Here is a 21,210-nt window from a genome sequence, read left to right as displayed (position 1 = left end):
CTTTCTATATTCTCCGTTCAGAATCTCGTCCTTTTCCCTTCCTGTGTCTTTGGTTCCAACGTGTATAATGACCTCCTGCTCGGCCCTCTTTCCCCCTTTTTGAGAACCCTCTGAACCCTCTCTGAGACATCCTTGATCCTGGTACCAGGGAGACAACACACCATTTTGATTTTTCCCCGCTGGCCACAGAAGCGTCTGTCTGTGTCTCTGACTTGAGTGCCCTGACGCAGTCGATCGTTTGGAACCTGTCGTACCCCAAGTTACATTCGCGACTGTCTTGATATCTGGATCTTAGCTGTTCGTGCTCCATTCCAAAACAGCGCACTTGTTTGAAATGGGGATAGCCACAGAAGACTCCTGCACTACCTGCCTACCTCTCTTGCCTTTCCTGGAGTTCACCCATCTATGTGACCGTACCTTTGGCTTTTCTCCCTTCCTGTTTGGGAGGGTAGGCAAAGCAACCAGTTGTGCACTCGATTTGCAGTTCAGAAGGTGAAACGTTGATTTTTTTTTGTCTTTGGAATAGGGCAAACACCCATTGCCTTTGGATCAAAACTAACATCTGGGTTTCAGGTTTTGCTGAAGCTTTATTTGAAGCTGTGTGTTTCAGATAGTTGCTCCCGAGAATGAGCGATTAGTTTTAGCACAACCTGCCGGTATGGGGTTTAGTTTCCAAGTTCCAAACCAGAACTGTGTGGCCTAAGTCCTGAAGGAGTTATTTGCCGCTAAGAACGTCTAATCCTGATTCCTGAAGACTCGAAACAGATTCTGAAGCCTGGGGATTGAAGTCATCATTGAATTGACCCCTATTGTTGTGATCGGGAAGGCAAATCTGGGTTGTCTTTATAATATAAAGTTGTGCTTTTGGGATTAATCGTATTGTATTTAAGAATCTTTCTGTATCTTTAAACTTGTAGGCAGCTTAATTTATTCCCTGAACTTCAGAACGATACACTTTTCTTGTCAAAACCAGTTCCGCAGTATTTCACTGAACGATCGCCTCGTTCAAGTGAAAAGGAGTCAAAAAATAGGACTGACCAAGCCAGATTTCAGTTCAGGGTCTGACTAGCCCAGCGATAACACCAGCTGGAATTGTAACAGCTCTTTGTAAGACTCTGTAAAACCTGCCTCTTTTGACCAATGTGACTAGCAGCAGGGGTCAGTCAGCTCATGGTTCATACTTGGTGCACATTGATGCCAACTGCCTGGGAGCACAGAGATTCAGAACCGTCCACTGCCCCTTGTCTGTGGACTGGTGCCCCTCAAACTACAGAAACACACCTCTGCCCAGCAGCGAGTGAGGTGCTCCATTCCGTCGTGAATTCTGGCGGATTGCAGCGCGGAGAGAAACGCGAGTTGGCGCCGCCAGTCCCGGGGCGTGCCGGTATGTGGCGTGATGTGATCGCCCGAATGAGAGTGTGTTCTCCTTCCTCACCCGTGGGGGCTGCAGGTCACCGGTGTCGTATCGGACAGTATGGGGAAAGCTCACTTCATTCTGTCCGGGACGTGGGACGAGAAGATGGAATACTCGCGGGTCCTGCACAGCAGCAAAGGCGAGAACAGCGCGGAAGGGAGGCAGAAGACGGTGTACGAGACCCTGCGGGGGAAGGAGCTCTGGAGAAGGCACAAAGCGCTGTGAGTAGCCGCTGGTGGGGGATTTACGTGAACCTGGTCACTGCGCCGATTGTCCAGGGGGGCTGCGGAGGGAGGTTCCCCAGCACCTTCCCCTGGGATGGAGCGAGATTGGATAAGCTCAGGGTTCTTTGTTTGGAGCAGGGGCGGTTGAGGTGGGATCTGAGTGAGGTGTAAGATGATGAGGAACATGGACAGGGCGGTTCGAAAGCAGTTAAAGGGTTGATAAAGTGGACACTTTTTTTTAAGGCAAGTAAAAATAGTTTTACTTCGTTGTTTGAAGAGTTGAGGAAGCTTTATTCTGCATTTTACCCCCAAGCTGTCCCTGTCCTGCGACAGTGTAGAGAGAGCTTTACAGAGTATTTAACAGTGTGTGCTGTTCCTGCCCTGGGAGTGTTTGGAGTGGGTTTTACTCTGTAACTGACCCATGCTGCCCCTGCCCAGGGAGTTGTTGTTGGGGAACAGTGTAGAAGAAGCTTTACTCTGTACGTAACCCCGAGCTATCCCTGTCCTGGGAGTGTTTCATGGGGACACTGTCGAGGGAGTTTTACAGAGTATTTAACGGGACAGTGTTGATGGAGCTCACCTTTCAGTTTAAAAGAGTCAAGAAGTATTTCCTTTGAGTTTAAAGCAGGAGAGGGAGCTTTGTGTTCAGCCTACTTCCAATTTCAGACGAATTTAAGAGTAAAGGGTGCTTTACTTTCAATTTAGATGCATAGAGGGAGCAGTACTGTCACACCCATCCGAAGTGGAAGATAGGGACGTTACTGCAATGTGTTGATTTGTCTCCCTGCAGAGAGTACTGGAGCAGAAACTCTGCTTTGGGGCTGCTTGTGGGAAAGGGTCCACTGAGAATCCATGTGGAGTGAGAGCTGGCAGGGAGAAGGGCTGGCCACTGTGAGGCAAGAGTTTGAACAAATTCCCCCTGTCATATTCTCTCCCTCTCTCTCTCTCCCTCCCTCTCTCTCTCTCTCTCTCTCCCTCTCTCCCTCTCCCTCTCCCTCTCTCCCTCTCCCTCTCCCCCTCTCCCTCTCTCCCCCACTCTCCCTCTCTCCCGCTCCCTCTCTCTCTCCCTCTCTCTCTCTCTCTCTCTCCCCCTCTGTGTCTCACCAGGGAACGTGCGGAATCCATGTACTACTTCTCGGAGCTGGCCCTGTCCCTGAACGAACTGGAGGATGGGGTGGCCCCCACTGACAGTCGCTTGCGGCCGGACCAGAGGCTGATGGAGAACGGCCGCTGGGATGAGGCCAACATGGAGAAGCAGCGGCTGGAGGAGAAACAGCGGGCCGTGCGACGCAAACGAGAGTCCGACGTCAGCAAGCTGACAGACGGTGAGGGCTGTCGGAGAGAGAGGGGGGACCGTGCCCCGGGGTCTGTCAGGGAGAGAGGGGGGGGACCGGGCCCCGGGGGCTGTCGGGGAGAGAGGGGGGACCGTGCCCCGGGTCTGTCAGGGAGAGAGGGGGGGACCGTGCCCTGGGGGCTGTCGGGGAGAGAGGGGGGACCGTGCCCCGGGGTCTGTCAGGGGGAGAGGGAGAGAGGGGGGGACCGGGCCCCGGGGTCTGTCAGGGAGAGAGGGGGGACCGGGCCCCGGGGGCTGTCGGGGAGAGAGGGGGGACCGGGCCCCGGGGGCTGTCGGGGAGAGGGGGGGGACCGGGGGCTGTCTGGGAGAGAGGGGGGGACCGGGCCCCGGGGACACTCTGGGAGAGGGGGGGACCGGACCCCGGGGGCTGTCTGGGAGAGAGGGGGCACCGGGCCCCAGGGGCTGTCGGGGAGAGGGGGGGACCGGGGGCTGTCTGGGAGAGAGGGGGGGACCGGGCCCCGGGGACACTCTGGGAGAGGGGGGACCGGACCCCGGGGGCTGTCTGGGAGAGAGGGGGCACCGGGCCCCAGGGGCTGTCTGGGAGAGAGGGGGCACCGGGCCCCAGGGGCTGTCGGGGAGAGGGGGGGACCGGGGGCTGTCTGGGAGAGAGGGGGGGACCGGGCCCCGGGGACACTCTGGGAGAGGGGGGACCGGACCCCGGGGGCTGTCTGGGAGAGAGGGGGGACCGGGCCCCGGGGGCTGTCTGGGAGAGAGGGGGGACCGGGGGCTGTCGGGGAGAGAGGGGGGACCGGGCCCCAGGGGCTGTCGGGGAGAGGGGGGGGACCGGGCCCCGGGTCTGTCAGGGAGAGAGGGAGAGAGGGGGGACCGGGGGCTGTCTGGGAGAGAGGGTGCGGAACCAGGCCCCGGGGACACTCTGGGAGAGGGGGGGGGAAACCAGGCCCCGGGGACTGTCGGGGAGAGAGGGGGGACCGGGCCCCGGGGGCTGTCGGGGAGAAAGGGGGACCGGGCCCCGGGGGCTGTCGGGGAGAAAGGGGGACCGGGCCCCGGGGGCTGTCGGGGAGAGAGGGGGACCAGGCCCCGGGCGCTGTCGGGGAGAGGGGTGCACTGGGCCCCAGGGGCTGTCGGGGAGAGAGGGGGACCGGGGGCTGTCGGGGAGAGGGGTGCACTGGGCCCCAGGGGCTGTCGGGGAGAGAGGGGGACCGGGGGCTGTCGGGGAGAGGGGTGCACTGGGCCCCAGGGGCTGTCGGGGAGAGGGGGGGGAACCAGGCCCCGGGGGCTGTCGGGGAGAGAGGGGGACCAGGCCCCGGGGACTGTCGGGGAGAGGGGGGCACCGGGCCCCAGGGGCTGTCGGGGAGAGTGGTGGGGGGGGACCGGGCCCTGGGGGCTGACAGACGATGAGGTCTGTCTGGGAGGGAGGATATGTCCTTGAGGCAGACGAGCTGAATTGCTGCCAGGTTGTTGTCAAGAAGCGTTGGGGAAGGCCGGGGGAGCGTGGAGCAGCAGAAGGTAGTGGATCCTGTATTTTGGGCAGGCAAGGGTAAGGTGTCTCCGTGTCTATGACTGTCCCTGCCTTGCGAGTCATCGGAACGTTGTAGGGGAGACTGGGATCCCTCCTGGAGCTGTGTTTGGTCTGGGTGGTCACGTGGGTGAAAATGGGAAGTACGTGTTGGAAAACATCCCCCCCCGTCTCCCTGTAGAATTACAGCTGAGCCGACACTCACCTCTGTTTTCTTGCCCTTTTCCCGTAACCCTCGGTTGGCTGACTGATCAGGAATCCATCTCAGCCTTAAATATACATGAGGGCTGTGCCCCCACAGCTCCCTGTGGCAAGGAGTTTGACCCAATGGTTGAAGGGAAAAGGGTGGGAAGTGGGTATTTTTAGTTCAAGAGAAGTGAACTGAATTCCAGCTGAGACACGGAAAGCTAAAGCAGTTGTATCAAAAAGATGACAGACGAACCTGAGAGTACCCCAGAACGGTATTATCGTCAACAGGGCATCTTGGTAAGGAAATGGGGACCATCATACATTCAGACGGACGAGAAAGGGGCCGAAGTTGATCAAATTCTATTCCTGGTCAGTCACAGATAGGCGGTGCTGTGGATAGTACATGAATTCCTAGTCCGTGGTTGTTTGGGAGTAAGGGAAGCTGAAGGGAACATGCGCAAACGTTTTATCGACAATCGGTACAGGATTAGGCCATTCGGCCCTTCGAGCCAGTACCACCATTCATTATGATCATGGCTGATCATCCACGATCAGTATCCTGTTTCTGCCTTATCCCCATAACCCTTGATTCCGCTACCTTTAAGAGCTCTATTCATCTCTTTCTTGAAAGTATCCAGAGACTTGGCCTCCACTGCCTTCGGGGGCAGAGCATTCCATATATCCACCACACTCTGGGTGAAGAAGTTTCTCCTCAACTTTGTTCTAAATGGCCTCCACCTTATATTTAAACTATGTCCTCTGGTTCTGGACTCACCCATCAGCGGAAACATGCTTCCTGCCTCCAGAGTGTCCAATCCTATAATAATCTTGTACGTCTCAATCAGATCCCCTCTCATCCTTCCAAACTCAAGTGTATACAAGCCCAGTCGCTCCACTCTTACAACATATGATAGTCTCGCCATTCCGGGAATTGAACTCGTGAACCTACGCTGCACTCCCTCAATGGCCAGAATGTCCTTCCTCAAGTTTGGAGACCAAAACTGTGCACACTACTTCAGGTGCCATCTCACCAGGGCCCTGCACAGCTGCAGAAGGACCTCTTTGCTCCTTTACTCAATTCCTCTTGTTATGAAGGCCAGCATGCCATTAGCTTGCTTCACTACCTGCTGTACCTGCATGCTTGCTTTCATTGCCTGATGTACAAGAACGCAAAGATCTCGTTGTACTTCCCCTTTACCTAACTTGACTCCATTTAGGCAGTAATCTGGATTCCTGTTCTTGCCACCAAAGTGGATGATCACACATTTATCCACATTAAACTGCATCTGCCATGCAACCGTCCACTCACCTAGCCTGTCCAAGTCACAACATCCTCCTCACATTTCACCCTGCCACCCAACTTTGTGTCATCAGGTGTAGATGAAGGTATTACTTTTAATACCTTCATCTGTATCATGAATGTATATTGTAAACAGCTGCGGTCCCAGCACTGAACCTGCTGGTCACCACCTGCCATTCCGAAAGGGACCTGTTTATCACTACTCTTTGCTTCCTGTCAGCCAGCTAATTTTCAATCCAAGTTAGTACTTTGCCGCCAATACCATGTGCCCTAATATTGCTCACTAATCTCCGATCAAAGGCTTTCTGAAAGTCCAGGTACACTACGTCCACTGGCTCTGCCTTGTCCATCTTCTTCGTTATATCCTCAAAGCAATTCCAGAAGTATTAGATTAGATTAGATTACTTACATTAGATTACTGACGGTGTGGAAACAGGCCCTTCGGCCCAACAAGTCCACACCGACCCGTCGAAGCGCAACCCACCCATTCCCCTACATTTACCCCTTTACCTAACACTACGGGCAATTTCGCATGGCCAATTCACCTGACCTGCACATCTTTGTGACTGTGGGAGGAAACCGGAGCACCCGGAGGAAACCCACGCAGACGCGGGGAGAACGTGCAAACTCCACACAGTCAGTCGCCTGAGGCGGGGATTGAACCCGGGTCCCTGGCGCTGTGAGGCAGCAGTGCTAAGATTAGTCAAGCACGATTTCCCCTTCGTAAATCCATTGCTGACTCTGACCTATCCTGTTGTTGCTATCCAAATGAGTCGTAACTTCACCTTTTCAAATTGACTCCAGCATCTTTCCCACCACGGATGTCAGGCTAACCGGTCTATAGTTCCCTGTTTTCTCTGTTCCTCCTTTCTTGAAAAGTGGGATGAGATTAGCCACCCTCCAATCCGCAGGAACTGATCCTGAATCTGTAGAACGTTGGAAAATAATTACCAAGGTGTCCACGATTTCTAGAGCCACCTCCTCAAGTACCCTGGGATGCAGACCATCGGGTCCTGGGGAGGTGAGTGTCTGCTTTCAGACCTAACAGTCTATCCAACACTTCCTGCCGAATATACATTCCTCCCTTCAGTTTGTCCATTACCCTAGGTCCTTCAGCCACTATTACATCTGGGAGATTGCTTGTGTCTTCCCCAGTGAAAACAAATCTGAAGTACCTATTCAACTCTTCTGCAATTTCCTTGTTCCCAGTAATAAAGTCACCCATTTCTGTCTTCAAAAGCCCAATTTTAGTCTTAACCTTTTTTTTTCTTTTCACATACATAAAACACTTTCACTATCCTCCCTTTATATTTTTGGCCAGTTTGCCTTCATACCTCATTTTTCTTTTCTCTGAGTATTGCCTGTTTAGTTAATCCTCTGTTCCTGTTTAATTTCCCAGTCCTCCGGCTTCCTGCTCATCTTTGTGATGTTATATTTTTCTCTCTTATGTTTACACAGTCCTTAACTTCCCTCGTCAGCCACGGCCGTCCCTGCCTCCCCTTAAGATCTTTCATCCTCTTTGGAATGAACTGATCCTGCACCTTCTGCATTATATCCAGAAATACCTGCCATTGTCGTTCCACTGCCATCCCTGCTAAGGTAATGAGCCACTGAACTTTGGCCAGCTCCTCCCTCATAGCTCCATAGTTCCCTTTGTTCAACTCCAATAATGACACTTCTGATTGTCCCTTCTCCCCCTCAAATTGCAGCTTAAAACTTATGGTCACTACTTCCTAATGGTTCCTTTACTTCGAGGTCCCTGATCAAAGTCGGTTCGTTGCACAAAATCAGATCCAGAATTGCATTCACCATGGTCGGCTTCAGTACAAGCTGTTCTCAGAATCCATCTCTGAGGCACTCCACACACTCCCTTTCTTGGGGTCCACTACCATCCTGATTCCCCCAGTCTACTGCATGTTGAAATCCCCGTAACAACTGTAGTAATACCTTTGCGACAGGGCAGTTTCAACTCCTTCTTCAACTTGCACCCTATATCCAGACTACTGTTTGGGGGCCTGTAGATCACTCCCATTATGGTTTTTCTATCCAAACTGACTCTACATCTCCTGATTCTATGCCCCCCTCTCAAGAGACTGAGTATCATTCCTCACCAACAGGGCCACCCCACCCCTTCTGTCATTTCAATTGCACAGACAGCCTTGAATATTCATTTCCCAGGCCCTGTCCACTTGAAGCCATGTCTCAGTTATCCCCACAACCTCATACCTTCCAATTTCCAACTGAGCCTCAAGCTCGTCCACCTTATTTCTTAGGCTTCCTGCATTCATATATGATGTTTTTAATTTGTTACTTCTCTCAGCTTTCCTATCAATCCCTATGCCACTTGACCATACTGTGTGATCCCTTCTTGACTTTTCTGCTCCGTTGATTCTGTTGTCTTTCTTAACTTCTCTCATTCTCACTTTCCCTTTAACTTCCTTCTTGAATTTCCAGTTTGTACCCCCCCACCCCCCCATACTTAGTTTAAACACACTTGTGTTACAGTGGCAAACTTGCCTGCCCGAATGTTGGTCCCCCCACCCGTTAATGCAGAACCCGTCCCTCTTGTATAATTTATCCTTATCGCAAAACACACCCCAGTGATCCAAGAATTTAAATCCTTGTTTCCTGCGCCAGTTCCTCAGCCACACACTCAAGTCTTATTATGTCCCTGATCCTGCCCTCTCCAGCCAGAGGAACTGGGAGCAAACCGGAGGTAACCACCCTGGAAGTCTTGCTTTTTAGCTGCCTTCCGAATTCTGTGAAGTCCCGCTGTAGAATGTCCCTCCTCTACTTCCCGGCATCATTTGTGCCGACCACCACCTCTGGCTCTTCACCTTCGTCCTTGAGGATTCCCTGTACTCTGCCGGTGACATCCTGGATCTGGCCCCAGGAAGACAACACACCATCCTCAAATCCGGCCTGTTGCCACAGAAACTCCTTTCAGTCCTCCTCACTATGGAGTCTCCTATTAACACAGCTCTGCATGAGGTCTGATTCGTCGGCTCTGCCTCCATGCCAATTTTCGATTGGCAGACCTGTCTGCCCCTCGGTCTGGCAGTGTCGTCTGTCTTGACGGTTTCCAAGAGAGTCGACCTGTTCACAAGAGGTACTTTCCCCGGGGTCTCTTGTGCTTGAATCATCTCTTCCTTGGTCATTGTCATCTACCTTCTCTCTTCTTGCATGCTCGGTGTAATGAAGGTCTTGTTCAGAAAATTCTCGTTCTCTCGGATGAGCCTGAGTTCACCTCGTTCTTTCTTGAGTGCTGCAACATGCTCCTTCAGAAGCTGATTGTGTACACACTTTCCACAGCTATAGGAGTCGGAGACACCATCAGTGTCCCTGACCTCTCACATCATGCACGCGGCACACTGATTCACTAGTTTTCACTGGTCTGGACTGTGGAAGGATGTGGCTGAATGTTGCCAGACATGTCATTCATGCCAGGTAACTGGGAAACCTCAGGCAGTGATAAAACCAGCATCTTTAACACCTACTCCCACATTTGAGGAATCTTTTACAAGGGTCACAGACATGGAGACAGGCCCTTGTGCCCTAACTGGTCCATGCCAACCAGAACGTCCATCCACGCCAATCCCGTTTCCCTGCACTTGGCCCCATATCCTTCTGCACCTTTCCTATTCATGTGTTTGCTTACGGAGGGGCCTGACCTAAACAGACAGTGAGAATCCATGTTTATTGACCTTTCATGCACGGGTCTAATAGATTTTCATAGACCATTCTGTTGCGCAGTATCACAGCTAAAAGGATCTGGAAGAGTTGGTTTTACTTTTGACTAGATACAGACGAGCCAGAGAGAGAATTCAATCGAGGATTGGAGTTTGTGTCGAAATTGTTTCGGGTGGGGGGGGGGAATTATGGATAGCTTGGGAATGAAAGGATTGAAGCGTCTGGCTGCAAGACTGACCTCCCTGTTTTGACATTTGCAGGACAAACGCATTCTGCAGAATCCTCCTACCGCCCACTCTGGTTTGAGAGACGTGAGGACCCTTACACCAAAGAGCTGGTGCATGTCTACAAGGGGGGCTACTGGGAGGCGAAAGAGAAACAAGACTGGCACCTCTGCCCGGATATCTTCTGAAGCCCAGTGCCTGCTTCTGCCTGGTGCTGGGGGGAGTGTGTATGTGTGTGTGTGTGAGTGTGTGTGTGTGAGAGAGAGAGAGAGAGAGAGAGAGGGCACCTAGCCTTGACCACCCCCCGCCCCCCGGACTCTAACTGAGAGATCACTTCTGTCCATGGCGGGTCCTGACGTGGGAGATCCAGCGGGAAGATCCTGGAGACTGAAGGGGAGGGAGATGGTGACGGTGCAGGGAAAGGGTTACTCGTCCTTCGCCGCCCACCTCATGATCCCCTCAGCCTTTACCCACCCACTGAACCCCCTCCTCTCACATCGCCTTTGTCTCTGCTGGGTGGGAGTGAAGATGTTCAGTCAACCCCCATTCACCCCCCTCCCCTGCTCCATGCCCCCACCTCCCTTCCATGCGTTGTCTGTAAAACAAAGGACGGAAGGGGAAAAAGCACCTGGTCTATTATACAAAGACAGACTACAATCTGTCAACATTTTATTGCAGACACTTCTCTTCCCCCACTCAGCACCTCTTGGGCCTGGTCAGTGCTGGCGGGGAGTGGACAGGTTGGGCATCAGGGGGTGGGGAGGATGGGAAAAGTAGAAAGGGGGCTGGTGGAGCGTGTGCTGCCTCTCGCAGGGAAGAGCAAACGCAGGCGAGCTGGTGGGGCTGGGAATAGTGGGGGGAAAGCAGGCACCTGGAATCATCTGTCTGGAATTGGCTGTAATTTCCCTGGTACTACCTGTGTAGAGTTGGACTTTACCTGGGTTTTGGAGAGGGGTTGCAGAGTCTTTGGGATGAGGGACATGGGTGGGCAAGCTGACCACGAGGCAGTGTCTTGGTTTGGCTGGGGAGGGGGAGGCAGTGGGGTATGTGGTGTGGAGGTGGGGGCCATTTGTGTGGGTTTTCTCTTGTCCTCCGTCCTCCCTCCTCCTCCTCCGCCTCCTTTGTCTTCGTCTTTGTCTTCCTCCACCCCCCACACTCGATTGGACCCAGCTTCCTACGAACTATCCCTCAAACCCAGCGCCTCCAAGTTCACAGACCCCCACCGTCATTGGGAAAGCGAGACATGGAAGGTACAGTGGGGAGGGGTCCATATTGCGTTGCGGGTTTGTGGGATCTTGCTGTGTGTGAATCAGCTGCTGCCGCCTTTCCTACACTACAACACTTGGCTGCATTTCAATAAAGTGATTGGTTGCCTGGAAAACTCTTTGGGGGTGGTCTAGGGGTGGTGGGTAGTGAGGGGACGGAGGGCATCCTGAGTCAGTGCGATGGCACTGTTGTCACGGGGTGGGGATAGGGTGGCACTGTTTCATTCACCCTAGCACTTACACTGTCACAAGGGGGTTGTATGGGGGGGGGGGGATGGGGTGTGAGGAGAAGTGGTGGGCCATTCCCCACCGGGACCGATGGGTGCCTTGAGACTGCCTCATGTTGCCCACCCCTTCACATTCTTTACCCCCCCCCCACTTTCTCTGGGAAAGGGTGACATTGCCCGTGCCGTGGGTGGCTGTGGTGGGAGACTGGTCCCTCCTTCCACCCCACACCACCTCCCCAATTCCTCCCCATTCTCTGGGAGAAATGATTTGGAGATGCCGGTGTTGGACTGGGGTGTACAAAGTTAAAAGTCACACAACACCAGGTTATAGTCCAACAGGTTTAATTGGAAGCAGTTGCTTTTGGAGCGCCGGTCCTGATGAAGGGGTGGAGCTCCGAAAGCTGGTATTTCCAATTAAGCTTGTTGGACTATAACCTGGTGTTGTATGATTTTTAATTTCTCCGGGACAGGATAACTGAGATTGGTCCCGGGCCTCTGACAGCAAGAGGAATCCTTTCAATCCTTGGGATTCCAGTCCTTCATCAAAACACTGTCCTTTCATTAACAATTGGTGGAACTGCAGAATGCCGCCACAGCTGCCCGTCATCTCTGTATTAAATGGGCCCAACAATGTTGGAATGTCAATATTAGATCCCATTTGGGAGTATGGGACCTTGAGAGAGGGTTGGCGGATCAGGGTGGCTCTTGAATCTTGTCACTGCGTGTGCAAACTTGTTCAAACAAATAAATACCAGAATCATTTTCCTATTGAATTCCTCATTTGAGAGAACGTGTCGAACTTGAACATTTATTCCTGATTAATATTACGGTAAAGAAGTGCATTTGGATTTTTCTTTGCTAAGCTCCAAATCGAGTAGAATGTTCAAACACATGATGTTGTTCCTCCTGTCTCGAGCATCTTCTGCTGCACCTTAATCACCGTCACCAGACGCCGGGTTCATACGTTGACAATAAATTGGGCTTTTTTTTTGTTTTGATGCTTGTTTTTACAGTCAGCTGCAAGAAAGAACACTTCGATGCTATTAATTGTTATCTGATTAACCGGCAAGGCTCATGAGGGAACAGTCAACCGGAACAATTAGTGCTTTCGCTCAGAAAATGTCACGTGTTAACGGTGCAATAATGAGAAATTAGTTTTTGATTTGAAACTGAGTTGTTCTCTGGTCATTTGAGAAGTCCTTCAGTCTGGTGGCTTCACATTTTACTGTTCGATCCTTGCTCTGATAAGTGTTTGTGCTGGAAATGTTTTATTGATGTTAATATGCCTGTTCCTGCCAGTGGAGCAGAGCCGTGGATGACAGCATCCATGTTGATAACTTATGCATCGCTCGTACCGTAGGCAGACAATCAATTACAGAATAGATGGAAGATGCCAGAACCTTTGCAGAGCCAACATTTGTGCCCTCATTAGACAGATCAGATGGGCCAAAAGGCCTTGGATGCTTTGTTGAATAAAGAGTCCTTCTTGTGACAGTTCCTAGTTCTTTGCAAGTGGAGTCACAGGTAGGTAGAGAAGTGAACAAGGTGTTTGGTATGCTTTCCTTTATTGGTCAGAACATTGCAAAGATGAGTTTGGAGGTCATGTCACAGCTGTACAGGGCATGGTTTGGCCACTTTTAGAATACTTTGTGAAATTTTGGTCTCCCTCTGACAGGAAGAATATTGGGAAATTGCTCAGGTCGGAAAAAGATGTTGCCAGGGTTGGAGGGTTTGAGTTGTAGTGGAGCCTGAATAGGCTGGCGCCTTTTTTCCCATGGAGTTTTGGAGGCTGTGGGGTGACTTTATAGAAGTTTATAAAAGTAGGTGGGGAATGGTTTGAGTAAGTTGACAAGGTATTTTCCCTGGGGTGGGGAAGTCCAGAACTAGGGGGCACAGGTTTTAGGGTGAGAGGGGAAAGATGGAAAAGGGACCGAAGAGGCTACCTTTTCATGTCTAGGGTGGAGCATGTCTGGAATGAGCTGCCAGAGGAAGGGGTGGAGGCTGGTAAAGTGACAGCATTTGAAAGACTTCTGAATTGGTATATGAATAGGAAGGCTTTGGAGGGATTATGGTCCAAATGCTGGCAAATGGGACCAGATTAATTGAGGATATCTGGTTAGCATGGATGAGTTGAGCTGAATGGTCTGTTTCTGTGCTGTGCATTCTCTATGACTGTTAAGTGGTGGATGCAGATGCTGGTATGATGTAAAGAAGACATCTTGAAAAAAACTGTGGCGTAGAAAGCTTGGATGGATATAGACCCAGCAGCAGGAAGAAAGGAAACATGGGAATGGCCAGTGACCAGCAGTGCCCTTCTCGAAGGCCCATGCTGTATGATCAAACAGTGAAGGAGAGCAGGGATTAAATCAAAATGGAGTTGGAGGAGGAACGAATGCATTCCACTCCCTGTGGTGCCCACCTTTCCCTGAGAATCTCGAGGCTGTTGGTGGAAACCACATGCTCCTCCCGGGACACCCAGGATCTGACATAACTGCAGAAGAGGGGCAGGCAATCAGCCCTGACGACCCCTTCTGTGGCCTGGACCTGCTTATGGTAGACCCACAAGGCGATCCTCTGACTTGCCCTCCACACTGAGTGCCCAAAGACAAGGAGCGTGGCACTGAAGTGCAACCAAAAACACAGGAGAAGGTTTTTAAGGGGAGTGTAAGACTAATACATACACGGTCCATGGACTCCTCAGCACCACAGAACAAGCAGTTGAGCTTGGATTCCGTGAACCACCGCAATCTGCGGTTGCAGGGGACTACTGTCTGCAGCAGCCTCTGCCCCAGATCTCTGAGAGAAAGGGGGAGGACTCCCATGTAGAGAACCAACCACTGGGGATCCCCACCACCTGGTTGCAAATGGGCACGACAAGGCGTGTCTGGGCAGTGGATGAGGGAAAAGAGGTGGACAGTCAACTCAGTGCCAGCCATTTAATGTCCCACAAAGGGACAAACTAAAACTCCGGGGCTGGCTCAGGTTGTGGGGTACAGGTTCCCACAGGAAGTATGGGACGTTGGGGCCAATGTGAAATTCCATCCGGGCCTGCACTAGTTTAGGAACATGGGCTGGTTGAACAGAAAGGTCTGTTTCCATGCTGTATGACTCTGTCTCTACCTCCCAATTAAGATGCGACATAAAATCTGTTTTTTTTTAAAACTTGCCATGTTTTGGGTCACCTTGTGAAAGCGAGCATGAAATAATGAATCGTGAAATCCAGTGAGAAATACAAGGTGCTGTCCAAAAGAGTGATGATGAGGGCAGGGAGTCCAGAACGAGAGGCCATAGGTTTAGGGTGAGAGGGGAAAGATATAAAAGTGACTCATGTAGCAACTTTTTCACACAGAGGGTGGTACGGGTATGGAATGAACTGCCAGAGGAAATAGTAGAGGCTGGTACAATTGTAACATTAAAGAGGCATTTGGGTGGGTATATGAATAGGAAGGGGTTGGAGGGATATGGGCCAGGTGTGGGCAGGGGGGCTAACTCGGTTGGGATATCTAGACGTGTTGGACTGAAGGGTGTGTCTCCATGCTGTACATCTCTATAAGTGGTGATTTCATTGTCTCTTATTGGTGATTGTCATTGCCTGTCATTTGTGATGTACAAATGTAACTTGCCACTTGTCAGCCAAAGCTTGAACATAGACTGCATCAGTATCTGAGGAGTCACAAATGAAGGATAGAATAAATCCCTCTAAGTGTTGAAGCAGGCCATTTATCCCATCAAGTTCACAGTCACCTCCTGGCGCTATCACCCCACTACGGCCCCTATTCCTGTAATCCTGCATTTCACATTGGCTAGCCCGCCCACCACACTGGGGGGCAATTTCCCATGGCCAATCCACTCGAACCTGCACATCTTTGGACTGCGGGAGAAAGCCAGAACATCTGCAGGAAACCCACGCAGGCATGGGGAAAATGCGCAAACTCCACACAGACGGTCACCCGAGGCTGGAATTGAACCCGGGTCCCTGGAGCTCTGATGCACCACTGAACCACTGTGTCGCCAACAAATGGTGCTGAACATCGTGCAGGCACTGGTGAATGTGTCCCCTTCTGACGAAGGGAACGTCATTGATGAAGCAGCTGAAGATGGCTGGTACTCAGACACAATTCTGAGACAATGGTTAGTGTTAAGGCCAACACAGATGAATATGGGTTGGTCAGAAAAAACTGGGAGAAATGTAAAATTCAGCAGAGGAGGAGAAAGGGTTTAATTCAGAATGGGTAAATATATTATGAGTGTCTTCTAGCAGAAAACATACCTGCAAAAATATCTATAGGTATGTGAAAAGACAAAGACTGGTGAAAAGTAGGTCCCCGACAGTTAGAATCGGATGAATCGATAATGGCAAACAAAGAGATGGCAGACCAGTTGGAGAAATACTTTGGATCTGGCATTACTGAGGAGGTCAGGAATAACCTTCAGGAATAGCTAGGGGACAGAGGATGAAGCCTGAAGGAGGAGCCAAAGGAAATCCTTATTCGTCAGTAAGTGGGTGAAATTGTTGGGATTAAAACTCCATAAATCCCCATAGCATGATGCTCTGTATCCCAGAGTACTTAAGCAAGTGGCCCTGGAAATATCGGATATATTGGTGATCATTTTCCAGCATTCTGTATACTCTGGAAAAGTTCAAATGGACTGGAGTGTGGCTAGTGTAACCCCACTCTTCAAAAGAGGGAGAGAGAAAAAAATATAGGCCAGTTAACCTGACATCAGTGTGGTGTTAAGTATTAAGGATGGATTCACCGAGCATTTGGAAAGCAGGGACAGGGTCGATCCTTATCATCATGGGTTCACTAATGGGAAACCATGCTTAACAAATTTTCTGGCATGTTTTCAGGATGTGACCAGGAGGGTGGACAAGGGTGAATTGGTGGATGTTCTGTCTCTGGACTTTCAAAAGGCTTTTGGCAAGGTCCCACACAAGAGATGAGTAAGGAGCATTAAAGCTCATCGTACTGGGGGTACCGTCATGACGTGGATAGACAAGTGGTTGGCAGACAGGAAGCAGAGAGTTAGAATAAATGGGTACTTGTCAGAGCAGCAGGCAGTGATGAGTGGGGTACCACATGGTTCAGTGCTGCCCACCCTCACCCCGCTGTTCACAATATACATTAGATTAGATTACAGTACAGTGTGGAAACAGGCCCTTCGGCCCAACAAGTCCACACCGACCCGCCGAAGTGCAACCCACCCATACCCCTTACCTAAGACTACGGGCAATTTAGCATAGCCAATTCACCCTGACCTGCACATCTTTGGACTGTGGGAGGAAACCGGAGCACCCAGAGGAAACCCACGCAGACACAGGGAGAACGTGCAAACTCCACACAGTCAGTCGCCCGAGGCGGGAATTGAACACGGGTCTCTGGCGCTGTGAGGCAGCAGTGCTAACCACTGTGCCACCGTGCAAATGCCATTTCTCAAAACATGCAGATGATACTAAGGTGGGTGGCAGCAGGTGCTAGGAGAAGGATGCTAAGAGACTGCAGGGTGACATGGACAGACTGGCTGAGTGGGCAAATACTTGGCCAATGCAAATATAATGTGGATAAACATGAAGTCATCCACTTTGTCACACAAACAGGAAGTCGGATTACAATCAGAATGGGGGCAGTTTTTTTAAAAAGGTGTGGTGCAATGAAACCTGGGTGTCATGGGGGAACAGTCACTGAAGGTTGGCATGCCGGTGCAGCAGGCAGTGAGGAAGGTTAATGGTATGCTGGCCTTCCTGGCAAAATGATTGGAGTATCAGAGGAGGCACTGTTCATGTGGATGCTTAAAACCAGGAATCTCACAGAGAATCAGAACAGAACAGAGAGAATCAAACAAAGAACTTGGTGTTGCATTTGTGGAAGAGTTCAGTTCCTGTTGAGACTGTAGAGCCAATGATATATTGACCCTATTGTACCACGGTCAAGAGTTCAGGCCTGTGTTTTAGTCGGGGTGAGCGTGCTGTGGGATGAGTTGTGTGATGGAGAAAGTTTAAACTGAGTTTAACTCAATGTCTGCTTGGATAATGTGTGTCCTTTAAATATTTGACTCCAACACCATCGAGTGTCCTCCTCGTGCTGTACCTGTCTCTGGAGTCACTAATTCAGACAGGATAGAAATAGCTTTACTCTGCATCCACCTCCATTTAACAGGACATATTATCAGAATGTGCAGATGACTCACAAATTGCAAATGGAGTAAACAGGGAAGAGTAGTGCACTTTAGGAGGATACAAGCAGATGCTGTTTCCTGTCATTGGAGCACAGAGTTCCAGTGAAGTAATCATGTGAGGGCTGAGGGCTTTCTGTTTGTCATAAAGAGCAAAACAGTCACCCAGCGTTCTTGGGGAAAGAGGCCTGGCCTGGATTTAACACAAATCACAGTGCAGAGACGCTCTCCCAATATTTGTTATTCCGTATATAAACCACCCCGAACCCACCCATTTGATTCCCGTCTGTAACTCTCTCCTTGGTATCAATTATTTCATTGAGGCCAATTATTTCTTGGGGCCAAGAAAGTCTTGGACATGAATAACTTCCAGAAGGGGAGCATGGGCATGAGACCTGAGGCCTGTTGGCCAGGCTGCACCCGTTGGGGCCCAGGTGAGTGGTGGTCTGTTTATTATCCCGAGGTTTCATCTCCTCTTGGGGAGATGGGGTTGGGTTTGTAGGGGCTTCTGGTTAACGGAGTCCAGTCAGACTGTGGCCCTGTCAATTTTAAAACAGGTTTGAAGCCTGGGGTTAAAGTAACCAGAGCCCTGGGATTGTGACACATACAGGTTAACCCCCAGGATGTGGGAGGTGAGATTCCCCGAGGAGGGAATTAATACCTTAAATGAGAAACTCTCTCCAAAGTTTCATTCTAATGTCAGAGTAAAGTGAGAAATGTATAGGCCCGGGGGATAAAATGTGATAATCGTGGAAATAAGACACAGGCTGGATGTTTCAATTCAATTCACTGAGTGTCTGGGGGAGTTTGGTCCCTCTCTGTTTTTATCTCCTGTTTTCTTATGTTGTGTTTTCAAACAAACAAAGCCATCCCACACGTTGTTATTTTAAGTGGTGGAGGGAATAATGATTACAGTGTACTGGATTAAATCAGAGACAGACAGACAGGGAGAGATATGACAGATGGATAGAGAGCGAAAGGGGAAACAGAATGAGAGTGTGAGGGGGGGGCAGAACAAGAAAGAGGAAGGGGGAACAGAGGAGAAAGAGGGAAATGTTTGTAATTTGCCCCTCTGTGTCATCCTGGAGATAGAATTGAACCCTTAACCAGTATCAGTGACACACACGCACTGTCTGTGGTTGCACTGTTGCTTGTGGGATCTTGCTGTCCATGTTTATTAATGATTCTAATCTCTGTTAAATTGCTCTATGGTAATTTTTTTTATTTTGTTGTTGCTGCATTGTTATGCAATGCATTAATTATGCAAAAATTAAACTGAACCAGTGTCACAGGATAAAGTTTGAGATTGTGGAGGGCAGAGAACAGTGGGATCTTGCTGTGCTTTCCAATCCAATGTTTATTTCTCTGTCTGCCCCTCCCTACATCCCCAACCTCTCCAACCACCGATTCGGAGAATGGATCCGGGAGCTGAAACTTGGGATGGTGCAGACACAGCTGGACCCAAATTCTTCTGCCCTGAGAAATTATCACAGAAGAGCTGGAACCGGAGAGAGAGGGAAAGAGACTTTCCCTTTGTTATTTATTTGTGCACACATACACACACACACATTGTATGGTTCAGGCTGTCTCTGGGATTGTTACCACAAGCGGTGAGTTCTGGGCTGTTGAGGGGTGAATAAAGGAACAAGAAGATTGAGAGGGAGCTGCTGCATAGTCTGATCCCACAGATGTCACGATCTCCTTCTCTCACTGCAGCTCCCACCCTCTACATCAGTGTTCCCAGCTCTCTCTCTCTTTGTATGTCCCACATCTTTCTTTCAATCCCTGTCATTCCCATCTCCGTCCTGTTCACATTCCCCTGTAGATTCTCTTCCTTCAACTCTCTGGATCCTCCCCCTTTCTTGGAAGTGTTTAATTGTGCAATCTCCAACCTCCCTGCTCATTCCTCCTTACAACCTTCTCTCTCTCTCCATCAGCCCTGGGGGATCTTGCGATTCCTGGCTGAGGATCATTCTATCTGTCTAATACTATCACCCCCACCTTCACTAGCTGTCTGTTGTAGCTCTGTCTCTCTGTCTCTGTCTCTCTCTCTCTCTCTCTCTCTCTCTCTCTCTCTCTCTCTCTCAATGGCTGCCCTTTCTCATCCACTTGTCTTTACTCCAATTACGTCCCTGGGAGTCTGTGTACCTCTTTCATTCCCTGGGGTCTTTCTCTGTCCGCTGTTGTCTCTTTCTGGGTGTTTCTCGTGCCCTCTCTCTTTCACACTCAGGTTTCACACTCTGCCTCTCCTTCTGTCCCTCTCACTCAGCAGTTTTCTCTCTTCCTATGACTGTCCATCTGTCTGTCTGTCTCTCTCGTGTCTGTCCCTCCCTGTCTGTCCCTCATCTAGCTCACATTCTTTCCCCCTACCCTATCTGTCCGTCCCTCCCTACCTCCCTAACTGTTCCACTTTTCCTGTCCATGGGGTAAAATTGGACTCAGTGCCACTGAGTGTTGCACACACTGTCAGCACAGTGGGATCTTGCTGTTCCCTGTGTCTCCCATTGTTGTCCAACTGGTGGATGGGGCTGAGGGGTGGGGAGATAAAGTGCCTTTCTCACTCAACTAGGGGTGGAGGAGTCCAGGTGAAAGCCTGGGATCTTGCTGTGCATGAAGACACACACAGTTGAAAGGCCAGTCAGTAAGTGTGCATACATCCTCTTCCCCCACTGCCTTCAGCTCAGGGGCCAGGGCTTAGGGGGGATGGGGTGGTGATGAGGGGGAGTTTTTGTACATGATGGAGACACAGAGGGGGATTTGATAACCAGTGAATAGGAGGCAGAGTGGAATTGAAGAGGGGTAATTTTGGGGAAGTGGCAATTGGACCAGGATAAGGTGGGGACCAAAATGTTTGGGGGAGATGTGCAAGAGTTTGGTGGTGACAGAAATCCTAGGGGTGGGCAGAGGCTGGGAAATGGGGATGGGGGGGTCACATGTTGCTTAATTTTAGATTAGATTAGATTACTTATAGTGTGGAAACAGGCCCTTCGGCCCAACAAGTCCACACCGACCCGCCGAAGCGCAACCCACCCATACCCCTACATCTACCCCTTACCTCACACTACGGGCAATTTAGCATGGCCAATTCACCTAACCTGCACATCTTTGGAGTGTGGGAGGAAACCGGAGCACCCGGAGGAAACCCACACAGACACGGGGAGAATGTGCAAACTCCACACAGTCAGTCGCCTGAGGTGGGAATTGAACCCGGGTCTCTGGCGCCGTGAGGCAGCAGTGCTAACCACTGGGCCACCGTGCAGGTTTAAAACCTGGGGAGGGCATTAAAATGGAGGGGGACAAAATGAGGGCAATTATGTTCTTGTCTCCCCCAACTATTTTGGCTACCCCAGTTCTGGGCACAATTGGCAGGGGGCAAAATTGTTGGGGTAATTCTGGAAGTGTACAATTTGACTGGGGGGCAAAATTGAGAGATGCAAAATAGTGGAGGCTACAGGTTGGGGGACATCAAATATGGAAGGGGGATCTATGGGGAGATCAGTGTGTGGAGGGGAATAAGGCTACACCAGGAGGGGGCAATTAGACAGGAGGGCATGGGAGGAGGGGAAGATTTGGCGGGGCCTGTGAAACTGGGGACAGACAGAACATCCAGGGGGAGATAATGGGTGGAGAGTATTTGGGGAAAGGGACAAACTGTGGGGGAGAGGGTCATAT

At 50.8% G+C, this 21,210-nt stretch overlaps 1 pseudogene; it reads left to right on the top strand.

Moving 5' to 3' along the window:
- The window catches only part of LOC140468646 (oxysterol-binding protein 1-like), a 53,159-nt pseudogene extending 41,022 nt beyond the window's left edge, over nt 1-12,137 (top strand).
- Nucleotides 12,138-21,210: the final 9,073 nt, after the last annotated feature.

Source organism: Chiloscyllium punctatum, chromosome 47, assembly GCF_047496795.1.
Source record: "Chiloscyllium punctatum isolate Juve2018m chromosome 47, sChiPun1.3, whole genome shotgun sequence".
NCBI classification, from domain to species: Eukaryota; Metazoa; Chordata; class Chondrichthyes; order Orectolobiformes; family Hemiscylliidae; genus Chiloscyllium; species Chiloscyllium punctatum.
The sequence above is the reverse complement of the archived record's forward strand: the minus strand, read 5'-3'. Positions and strand labels throughout refer to the sequence as shown.